Source organism: Diprion similis, chromosome 7 (assembly GCF_021155765.1).
Source record: "Diprion similis isolate iyDipSimi1 chromosome 7, iyDipSimi1.1, whole genome shotgun sequence".
NCBI classification, from domain to species: Eukaryota; Metazoa; Arthropoda; class Insecta; order Hymenoptera; family Diprionidae; genus Diprion; species Diprion similis.
In genome coordinates this window covers 2898112-2910253 of record NC_060111.1, presented here as the reverse complement: position 1 = coordinate 2910253, position 12142 = coordinate 2898112, and positions in this window count along the sequence as shown.

Below are 12142 nucleotides of genomic sequence, written 5' to 3'. Positions count from 1 at the left end.
TTGAATCAGGGAATCCTTATGTTTTGTGATGTGCTGAACCGATTTGTCAAGTGTGGTAGGTCTAAACTGGCAGGCCTGGACAGTTCTCAAGTTGCGGACCAATTTTGGTCAAAATTCATGGTTTTTTTGTACGTTCCAAAAAACGAGAGGGTTTTCGCTTACTGAACGTAATTTTTTGTTATCAATCGGAACATTTTAGACCAGTAATAAGTTGTTCATTTTTTACGAACAATGGGTACGTATTAGGTAAATAATTGATGGATTGGTAGAGAGTAGGGACGCCGTTCAGCATATGCTCTCTGATACCAGCAAAGTTCTCATTTTTTGTATCTTTTGACCGATAGTTCTGAAAGCTATTTTCTGAATATTCAAATGTTGCTTGATGTTGCAAAATTTCCCTGCTGTTCGTCCTACGCTGTTTTTGTAGGCTTTCTCCGATCCTGGGTGTCCAATTGGTCTGGAAAGCGTAATGTGAATCGATTCCGAGACGGAGTGTTCGACTACGGAAGTCACAAAAAAAATTAGACCAAGCCCTAAGAATTTTCGGTGAAACTTTCTGTTTTCTGGGTTCCTGGGCGTCGAATTAGTCTGAAAAGCGTCATACGGATCGATTCCCAGACAAAAGATTTTTCGGCCAAAAAAAATCCAAGGCTAACCCCTTTGCATTTTTGGCGAAAATTTCGACGACTTTGAAAAGTGCTGCAATTAATTCTTTAGGGTACTATTCCGACGTGATTTTGCGAGAGGAATCGATTAATCGCAGTCCCGATACGCTGCGAGCAACACCTGCAAAGTTACAGCCGAAAAACTGCAGATTTTCATCGTCATTTCTCCGCTGCTGGTCCTAGGCTATTTTCCATGTGTTTTCTGAGTTTCTGGGGGTCGAATTAGTCTAAAAAGCGTCATACGGATCGATTCGCAGACGAAAGATTTTTCGGCCAAAAAAAATCCAAGGCTAACCCCTTTGCATTTTTGGCGAAAATTTCGACGACTTTGAAAAGTGCTGCAATTAATTCTTTAGAGTACTATTCCGACGTGATTTTGCGAGAGGAATCGATTAATCGCAGTCCCGATACGCTGCGAGCAACACCTGCAAAGTTACAGCCGAAAAACTGCAGATTTTCATCGTCATTTCTCCGCTGCTGGTCCTAGGCTATTTTTCATGTGTTTTCTGAGTTCCTGGGGGTCGAATTAGTCTAAAAAGCGTCATACGGATCGATTCGCAGACGAAAGATTTTTCGGCCAAAAAAAATCCAAGGCTAACCCCTTTGCATTTTTGGCGAAAATTTCGACGACTTTGAAAAGTGCTGCAATTAATTCTTTAGAGTACTATTCCGACGTGATTTTGCGAGAGGAATCGATTAATCGCAGTCCCGATACGCTGCGAGCAACACCTGCAAAGTTACAGCCGAAAAACTGCAGATTTTCATCGTCATTTCTCCGCTGCTGGTCCTAGGCTATTTTCCATGTGTTTTCTGAGTTTCTGGGGGTCGAATTAGTCTAAAAAGCGTCATACGGATCGATTCGCAGACGAAAGATTTTTCGGCCAAAAAAAATCCAAGGCTAACCCCTTTGCATTTTTGGCGAAAATTTCGACGACTTTGAAAAGTGCTGCAATTAATTCTTTAGAGTACTATTCCGACGTGATTTTGCGAGAGGAATCGATTAATCGCAGTCCCGATACGCTGCGAGCAACACCTGCAAAGTTACAGCCGAAAAACTGCAGATTTTCATCGTCATTTCTCCGCTGCTGGTCCTAGGCTATTTTTCATGTGTTTTCTGAGTTCCTGGGGGTCGAATTAGTCTAAAAAGCGTCATACGGATCGATTCGCAGACGAAAGATTTTTCGGTCAAAAAAAATCCAAGGCTAACCCCTTTGCATTTTTGGCGAAAATTTCGACGACTTTGAAAAGTGCTGCAATTAATTCTTTAGAGTACTATTCCGACGTGATTTTGCGAGAGGAATCGATTAATCGCAGTCCCGATACGCTGCGAGCAACACCTGCAAAGTTACAGCCGAAAAACTGCAGATTTTCATCGTCATTTCTCCGCTGCTGGTCCTAGGCTATTTTTCATGTGTTTTCTGAGTTCCTGGGGGTCGAATTAGTCTAAAAAGCGTCATACGGATCGATTCGCAGACGAAAGATTTTTCGGCCAAAAAAAATCCAAGGCTAACCCCTTTGCATTTTTGGCGAAAATTTCGACGACTTTGAAAAGTGCTGCAATTAATTCTTTAGAGTACTATTCCGACGTGATTTTGCGAGAGGAATCGATTAATCGCAGTCCCGATACGCTGCGAGCAACACCTGCAAAGTTACAGCCGAAAAACTGCAGATTTTCATCGTCATTTCTCCGCTGCTGGTCCTAGGCTATTTTTCATGTGTTTTCTGAGTTCCTGGGGGTCGAATTAGTCTAAAAAGCGTCATACGGATCGATTCGCAGACGAAAGATTTTTCGGCCAAAAAAAATCCAAGGCTAACCCCTTTGCATTTTTGGCGAAAATTTCGACGACTTTGAAAAGTGCTGCAATTAATTCTTTAGAGTACTATTCCGACGTGATTTTGCGAGAGGAATCGATTAATCGCAGTCCCGATACGCTGCGAGCAACACCTGCAAAGTTACAGCCGAAAAACTGCAGATTTTCATCGTCATTTCTCCGCTGCTGGTCCTAGGCTATTTTTCATGTGTTTTCTGAGTTCCTGGGGGTCGAATTAGTCTAAAAAGCGTCATACGGATCGATTCGCAGACGAAAGATTTTTCGGCCAAAAAAAATCCAAGGCTAACCCCTTTGCATTTTTGGCGAAAATTTCGACGACTTTGAAAAGTGCTGCAATTAATTCTTTAGAGTACTATTCCGACGTGATTTTGCGAGAGGAATCGATTAATCGCAGTCCCGATACGCTGCGAGCAACACCTGCAAAGTTACAGCCGAAAAACTGCAGATTTTCATCGTCATTTCTCCGCTGCTGGTCCTAGGCTATTTTCCATGTGTTTTCTGAGTTTCTGGGGGTCGAATTAGTCTAAAAAGCGTCATACGGATCGATTCGCAGACGAAAGATTTTTCGGCCAAAAAAAATCCAAGGCTAACCCCTTTGCATTTTTGGCGAAAATTTCGACGACTTTGAAAAGTGCTGCAATTAATTCTTTAGAGTACTATTCCGACGTGATTTTGCGAGAGGAATCGATTAATCGCAGTCCCGATACGCTGCGAGCAACACCTGCAAAGTTACAGCCGAAAAACTGCAGATTTTCATCGTCATTTCTCCGCTGCTGGTCCTAGGCTATTTTTCATGTGTTTTCTGAGTTCCTGGGGGTCGAATTGGTCTAAAAAGCGTCATACGGATCGATTCGCAGACGAAAGATTTTTCGGCCAAAAAAAATCAAAGGCTAACCCCTTTGCATTTTTGGCGAAAATTTCGACGACTTTGAAAAGTGCTGCAATTAATTCTTTAGAGTACTATTCCGACGTGATTTTGCGAGAGGAATCGATTAATCGCAGTCCCGATACGCTGCGAGCAACACCTGCAAAGTTACAGCCGAAAAACTGCAGATTTTCATCGTCATTTCTCCGCTGCTGGTCCTAGGCTATTTTTCATGTGTTTTCTGAGTTCCTGGGGGTCGAATTAGTCTAAAAAGCGTCATACGGATCGATTCGCAGACGAAAGATTTTTCGGCCAAAAAAAATCCAAGGCTAACCCCTTTGCATTTTTGGCGAAAATTTCGACGACTTTGAAAAGTGCTGCAATTAATTCTTTAGAGTACTATTCCGACGTGATTTTGCGAGAGGAATCGATTAATCGCAGTCCCGATACGCTGCGAGCAACACCTGCAAAGTTACAGCCGAAAAACTGCAGATTTTCATCGTCATTTCTCCGCTGCTGGTCCTAGGCTATTTTTCATGTGTTTTCTGAGTTCCTGGGGGTCGAATTAGTCTAAAAAGCGTCATACGGATCGATTCGCAGACGAAAGATTTTTCGGCCAAAAAAAATCCAAGGCTAACCCCTTTGCATTTTTGGCGAAAATTTCGACGACTTTGAAAAGTGCTGCAATTAATTCTTTAGAGTACTATTCCGACGTGATTTTGCGAGAGGAATCGATTAATCGCAGTCCCGATACGCTGCGAGCAACACCTGCAAAGTTACAGCCGAAAAACTGCAGATTTTCATCGTCATTTCTCCGCTGCTGGTCCTAGGCTATTTTTCATGTGTTTTCTGAGTTCCTGGGGGTCGAATTAGTCTAAAAAGCGTCATACGGATCGATTCGCAGACGAAAGATTTTTCGGCCAAAAAAAATCCAAGGCTAACCCCTTTGCATTTTTGGCGAAAATTTCGACGACTTTGAAAAGTGCTGCAATTAATTCTTTAGAGTACTATTCCGACGTGATTTTGCGAGAGGAATCGATTAATCGCAGTCCCGATACGCTGCGAGCAACACCTGCAAAGTTACAGCCGAAAAACTGCAGATTTTCATCGTCATTTCTCCGCTGCTGGTCCTAGGCTATTTTCCATGTGTTTTCTGAGTTTCTGGGGGTCGAATTAGTCTAAAAAGCGTCATACGGATCGATTCGCAGACGAAAGATTTTTCGGCCAAAAAAAATCCAAGGCTAACCCCTTTGCATTTTTGGCGAAAATTTCGACGACTTTGAAAAGTGCTGCAATTAATTCTTTAGAGTACTATTCCGACGTGATTTTGCGAGAGGAATCGATTAATCGCAGTCCCGATACGCTGCGAGCAACACCTGCAAAGTTACAGCCGAAAAACTGCAGATTTTCATCGTCATTTCTCCGCTGCTGGTCCTAGGCTATTTTTCATGTGTTTTCTGAGTTCCTGGGGGTCGAATTAGTCTAAAAAGCGTCATACGGATCGATTCGCAGACGAAAGATTTTTCGGCCAAAAAAAATCCAAGGCTAACCCCTTTGCATTTTTGGCGAAAATTTCGACGACTTTGAAAAGTGCTGCAATTAATTCTTTAGAGTACTATTCCGACGTGATTTTGCGAGAGGAATCGATTAATCGCAGTCCCGATACGCTGCGAGCAACACCTGCAAAGTTACAGCCGAAAAACTGCAGATTTTCATCGTCATTTCTCCGCTGCTGGTCCTAGGCTATTTTTCATGTGTTTTCTGAGTTCCTGGGGGTCGAATTAGTCTAAAAAGCGTCATACGGATCGATTCGCAGACGAAAGATTTTTCGGCCAAAAAAAATCCAAGGCTAACCCCTTTGCATTTTTGGCGAAAATTTCGACGACTTTGAAAAGTGCTGCAATTAATTCTTTAGAGTACTATTCCGACGTGATTTTGCGAGAGGAATCGATTAATCGCAGTCCCGATACGCTGCGAGCAACACCTGCAAAGTTACAGCCGAAAAACTGCAGATTTTCATCGTCATTTCTCCGCTGCTGGTCCTAGGCTATTTTTCATGTGTTTTCTGAGTTCCTGGGGGTCGAATTAGTCTAAAAAGCGTCATACGGATCGATTCGCAGACGAAAGATTTTTCGGCCAAAAAAAATCCAAGGCTAACCCCTTTGCATTTTTGGCGAAAATTTCGACGACTTTGAAAAGTGCTGCAATTAATTCTTTAGAGTACTATTCCGACGTGATTTTGCGAGAGGAATCGATTAATCGCAGTCCCGATACGCTGCGAGCAACAGCTGCAAAGTTACAGCCGAAAAACTGCAGATTTTCATCGTCATTTCTCCGCTGCTGGTCCTAGGCTATTTTCCATGTGTTTTCTGAGTTCCTGGGGGTCGAATTAGTCTAAAAAGCGTCATACGGATCGATTCGCAGACGAAAGATTTTTCGGCCAAAAAAAATCCAAGGCTAACCCCTTTGCATTTTTGGCGAAAATTTCGACGACTTTGAAAAGTGCTGCAATTAATTCTTTAGAGTACTATTCCGACGTGATTTTGCGAGAGGAATCGATTAATCGCAGTCCCGATACGCTGCGAGCAACACCTGCAAAGTTACAGCCGAAAAACTGCAGATTTTCATCGTCATTTCTCCGCTGCTGGTCCTAGGCTATTTTTCATGTGTTTTCTGAGTTCCTGGGGGTCGAATTAGTCTAAAAAGCGTCATACGGATCGATTCGCAGACGAAAGATTTTTCGGCCAAAAAAAATCCAAGGCTAACCCCTTTGCATTTTTGGCGAAAATTTCGACGACTTTGAAAAGTGCTGCAATTAATTCTTTAGAGTACTATTCCGACGTGATTTTGCGAGAGGAATCGATTAATCGCAGTCCCGATACGCTGCGAGCAACACCTGCAAAGTTACAGCCGAAAAACTGCAGATTTTCATCGTCATTTCTCCGCTGCTGGTCCTAGGCTATTTTTCATGTGTTTTCTGAGTTCCTGGGGGTCGAATTAGTCTAAAAAGCGTCATACGGATCGATTCGCAGACGAAAGATTTTTCGGCCAAAAAAAATCCAAGGCTAACCCCTTTGCATTTTTGGCGAAAATTTCGACGACTTTGAAAAGTGCTGCAATTAATTCTTTAGAGTACTATTCCGACGTGATTTTGCGAGAGGAATCGATTAATCGCAGTCCCGATACGCTGCGAGCAACACCTGCAAAGTTACAGCCGAAAAACTGCAGATTTTCATCGTCATTTCTCCGCTGCTGGTCCTAGGCTATTTTTCATGTGTTTTCTGAGTTCCTGGGGGTCGAATTAGTCTAAAAAGCGTCATACGGATCGATTCGCAGACGAAAGATTTTTCGGCCAAAAAAAATCCAAGGCTAACCCCTTTGCATTTTTGGCGAAAATTTCGACGACTTTGAAAAGTGCTGCAATTAATTCTTTAGAGTACTATTCCGACGTGATTTTGCGAGAGGAATCGATTAATCGCAGTCCCGATACGCTGCGAGCAACACCTGCAAAGTTACAGCCGAAAAACTGCAGATTTTCATCGTCATTTCTCCGCTGCTGGTCCTAGGCTATTTTTCATGTGTTTTCTGAGTTCCTGGGGGTCGAATTAGTCTAAAAAGCGTCATACGGATCGATTCGCAGACGAAAGATTTTTCGGCCAAAAAAAATCCAAGGCTAACCCCTTTGCATTTTTGGCGAAAATTTCGACGACTTTGAAAAGTGCTGCAATTAATTCTTTAGAGTACTATTCCGACGTGATTTTGCGAGAGGAATCGATTAATCGCAGTCCCGATACGCTGCGAGCAACACCTGCAAAGTTACAGCCGAAAAACTGCAGATTTTCATCGTCATTTCTCCGCTGCTGGTCCTAGGCTATTTTTCATGTGTTTTCTGAGTTCCTGGGGGTCGAATTAGTCTAAAAAGCGTCATACGGATCGATTCGCAGACGAAAGATTTTTCGGCCAAAAAAAATCCAAGGCTAACCCCTTTGCATTTTTGGCGAAAATTTCGACGACTTTGAAAAGTGCTGCAATTAATTCTTTAGAGTACTATTCCGACGTGATTTTGCGAGAGGAATCGATTAATCGCAGTCCCGATACGCTGCGAGCAACACCTGCAAAGTTACAGCCGAAAAACTGCAGATTTTCATCGTCATTTCTCCGCTGCTGGTCCTAGGCTATTTTTCATGTGTTTTCTGAGTTCCTGGGGGTCGAATTAGTCTAAAAAGCGTCATACGGATCGATTCGCAGACGAAAGATTTTTCGGCCAAAAAAAATCCAAGGCTAACCCCTTTGCATTTTTGGCGAAAATTTCGACGACTTTGAAAAGTGCTGCAATTAATTCTTTAGAGTACTATTCCGACGTGATTTTGCGAGAGGAATCGATTAATCGCAGTCCCGATACGCTGCGAGCAACACCTGCAAAGTTACAGCCGAAAAACTGCAGATTTTCATCGTCATTTCTCCGCTGCTGGTCCTAGGCTATTTTTCATGTGTTTTCTGAGTTCCTGGGGGTCGAATTAGTCTAAAAAGCGTCATACGGATCGATTCGCAGACGAAAGATTTTTCGGCCAAAAAAAATCCAAGGCTAACCCCTTTGCATTTTTGGCGAAAATTTCGACGACTTTGAAAAGTGCTGCAATTAATTCTTTAGAGTACTATTCCGACGTGATTTTGCGAGAGGAATCGATTAATCGCAGTCCCGATACGCTGCGAGCAACACCTGCAAAGTTACAGCCGAAAAACTGCAGATTTTCATCGTCATTTCTCCGCTGCTGGTCCTAGGCTATTTTTCATGTGTTTTCTGAGTTCCTGGGGGTCGAATTAGTCTAAAAAGCGTCATACGGATCGATTCGCAGACGAAAGATTTTTCGGCCAAAAAAAATCCAAGGCTAACCCCTTTGCATTTTTGGCGAAAATTTCGACGACTTTGAAAAGTGCTGCAATTAATTCTTTAGAGTACTATTCCGACGTGATTTTGCGAGAGGAATCGATTAATCGCAGTCCCGATACGCTGCGAGCAACACCTGCAAAGTTACAGCCGAAAAACTGCAGATTTTCATCGTCATTTCTCCGCTGCTGGTCCTAGGCTATTTTTCATGTGTTTTCTGAGTTCCTGGGGGTCGAATTAGTCTAAAAAGCGTCATACGGATCGATTCGCAGACGAAAGATTTTTCGGCCAAAAAAAATCCAAGGCTAACCCCTTTGCATTTTTGGCGAAAATTTCGACGACTTTGAAAAGTGCTGCAATTAATTCTTTAGAGTACTATTCCGACGTGATTTTGCGAGAGGAATCGATTAATCGCAGTCCCGATACGCTGCGAGCAACACCTGCAAAGTTACAGCCGAAAAACTGCAGATTTTCATCGTCATTTCTCCGCTGCTGGTCCTAGGCTATTTTTCATGTGTTTTCTGAGTTCCTGGGGGTCGAATTAGTCTAAAAAGCGTCATACGGATCGATTCGCAGACGAAAGATTTTTCGGCCAAAAAAAATCCAAGGCTAACCCCTTTGCATTTTTGGCGAAAATTTCGACGACTTTGAAAAGTGCTGCAATTAATTCTTTAGAGTACTATTCCGACGTGATTTTGCGAGAGGAATCGATTAATCGCAGTCCCGATACGCTGCGAGCAACACCTGCAAAGTTACAGCCGAAAAACTGCAGATTTTCATCGTCATTTCTCCGCTGCTGGTCCTAGGCTATTTTTCATGTGTTTTCTGAGTTCCTGGGGGTCGAATTAGTCTAAAAAGCGTCATACGGATCGATTCGCAGACGAAAGATTTTTCGGCCAAAAAAAATCCAAGGCTAACCCCTTTGCATTTTTGGCGAAAATTTCGACGACTTTGAAAAGTGCTGCAATTAATTCTTTAGAGTACTATTCCGACGTGATTTTGCGAGAGGAATCGATTAATCGCAGTCCCGATACGCTGCGAGCAACACCTGCAAAGTTACAGCCGAAAAACTGCAGATTTTCATCGTCATTTCTCCGCTGCTGGTCCTAGGCTATTTTTCATGTGTTTTCTGAGTTCCTGGGGGTCGAATTAGTCTAAAAAGCGTCATACGGATCGATTCGCAGACGAAAGATTTTTCGGCCAAAAAAAATCCAAGGCTAACCCCTTTGCATTTTTGGCGAAAATTTCGACGACTTTGAAAAGTGCTGCAATTAATTCTTTAGAGTACTATTCCGACGTGATTTTGCGAGAGGAATCGATTAATCGCAGTCCCGATACGCTGCGAGCAACACCTGCAAAGTTACAGCCGAAAAACTGCAGATTTTCATCGTCATTTCTCCGCTGCTGGTCCTAGGCTATTTTTCATGTGTTTTCTGAGTTCCTGGGGGTCGAATTAGTCTAAAAAGCGTCATACGGATCGATTCGCAGACGAAAGATTTTTCGGCCAAAAAAAATCCAAGGCTAACCCCTTTGCATTTTTGGCGAAAATTTCGACGACTTTGAAAAGTGCTGCAATTAATTCTTTAGAGTACTATTCCGACGTGATTTTGCGAGAGGAATCGATTAATCGCAGTCCCGATACGCTGCGAGCAACACCTGCAAAGTTACAGCCGAAAAACTGCAGATTTTCATCGTCATTTCTCCGCTGCTGGTCCTAGGCTATTTTTCATGTGTTTTCTGAGTTTCTGGGGGTCGAATTAGTCTAAAAAGCGTCATACGGATCGATTCGCAGACGAAAGATTTTTCGGCCAAAAAAAATCCAAGGCTAACCCCTTTGCATTTTTGGCGAAAATTTCGACGACTTTGAAAAGTGCTGCAATTAATTCTTTAGAGTACTATTCCGACGTGATTTTGCGAGAGGAATCGATTAATCGCAGTCCCGATACGCTGCGAGCAACACCTGCAAAGTTACAGCCGAAAAACTGCAGATTTTCATCGTCATTTCTCCGCTGCTGGTCCTAGGCTATTTTTCATGTGTTTTCTGAGTTTCTGGGGGTCGAATTAGTCTAAAAAGCGTCATACGGATCGATTCGCAGACGAAAGATTTTTCGGCCAAAAAAAATCCAAGGCTAACCCCTTTGCATTTTTGGCGAAAATTTCGACGACTTTGAAAAGTGCTGCAATTAATTCTTTAGAGTACTATTCCGACGTGATTTTGCGAGAGGAATCGATTAATCGCAGTCCCGATACGCTGCGAGCAACACCTGCAAAGTTACAGCCGAAAAACTGCAGATTTTCATCGTCATTTCTCCGCTGCTGGTCCTAGGCTATTTTCCATGTGTTTTCTGAGTTCCTGGGGGTCGAATTAGTCTAAAAAGCGTCATACGGATCGATTCGCAGACGAAAGATTTTTCGGCCAAAAAAAATCCAAGGCTAACCCCTTTGCATTTTTGGCGAAAATTTCGACGACTTTGAAAAGTGCTGCAATTAATTCTTTAGAGTACTATTCCGACGTGATTTTGCGAGAGGAATCGATTAATCGCAGTCCCGATACGCTGCGAGCAACACCTGCAAAGTTACAGCCGAAAAACTGCAGATTTTCATCGTCATTTCTCCGCTGCTGGTCCTAGGCTATTTTTCATGTGTTTTCTGAGTTCCTGGGGGTCGAATTAGTCTAAAAAGCGTCATACGGATCGATTCGCAGACGAAAGATTTTTCGGCCAAAAAAAATCCAAGGCTAACCCCTTTGCATTTTTGGCGAAAATTTCGACGACTTTGAAAAGTGCTGCAATTAATTCTTTAGAGTACTATTCCGACGTGATTTTGCGAGAGGAATCGATTAATCGCAGTCCCGATACGCTGCGAGCAACACCTGCAAAGTTACAGCCGAAAAACTGCAGATTTTCATCGTCATTTCTCCGCTGCTGGTCCTAGGCTATTTTTCATGTGTTTTCTGAGTTCCTGGGGGTCGAATTAGTCTAAAAAGCGTCATACGGATCGATTCGCAGACGAAAGATTTTTCGGCCAAAAAAAATCCAAGGCTAACCCCTTTGCATTTTTGGCGAAAATTTCGACGACTTTGAAAAGTGCTGCAATTAATTCTTTAGAGTACTATTCCGACGTGATTTTGCGAGAGGAATCGATTAATCGCAGTCCCGATACGCTGCGAGCAACACCTGCAAAGTTACAGCCGAAAAACTGCAGATTTTCATCGTCATTTCTCCGCTGCTGGTCCTAGGCTATTTTTCATGTGTTTTCTGAGTTCCTGGGGGTCGAATTAGTCTAAAAAGCGTCATACGGATCGATTCGCAGACGAAAGATTTTTCGGCCAAAAAAAATCCAAGGCTAACCCCTTTGCATTTTTGGCGAAAATTTCGACGACTTTGAAAAGTGCTGCAATTAATTCTTTAGAGTACTATTCCGACGTGATTTTGCGAGAGGAATCGATTAATCGCAGTCCCGATACGCTGCGAGCAACACCTGCAAAGTTACAGCCGAAAAACTGCAGATTTTCATCGTCATTTCTCCGCTGCTGGTCCTAGGCTATTTTTCATGTGTTTTCTGAGTTCCTGGGGGTCGAATTAGTCTAAAAAGCGTCATACGGATCGATTCGCAGACGAAAGATTTTTCGGCCAAAAAAAATCCAAGGCTAACCCCTTTGCATTTTTGGCGAAAATTTCGACGACTTTGAAAAGTGCTGCAATTAATTCTTTAGAGTACTATTCCGACGTGATTTTGCGAGAGGAATCGATTAATCGCAGTCCCGATACGCTGCGAGCAACACCTGCAAAGTTACAGCCGAAAAACTGCAGATTTTCATCGTCATTTCTCCGCTGCTGGTCCTAGGCTATTTTTCATGTGTTTTCTGAGTTCCTGGGGGTCGAATTAGTCT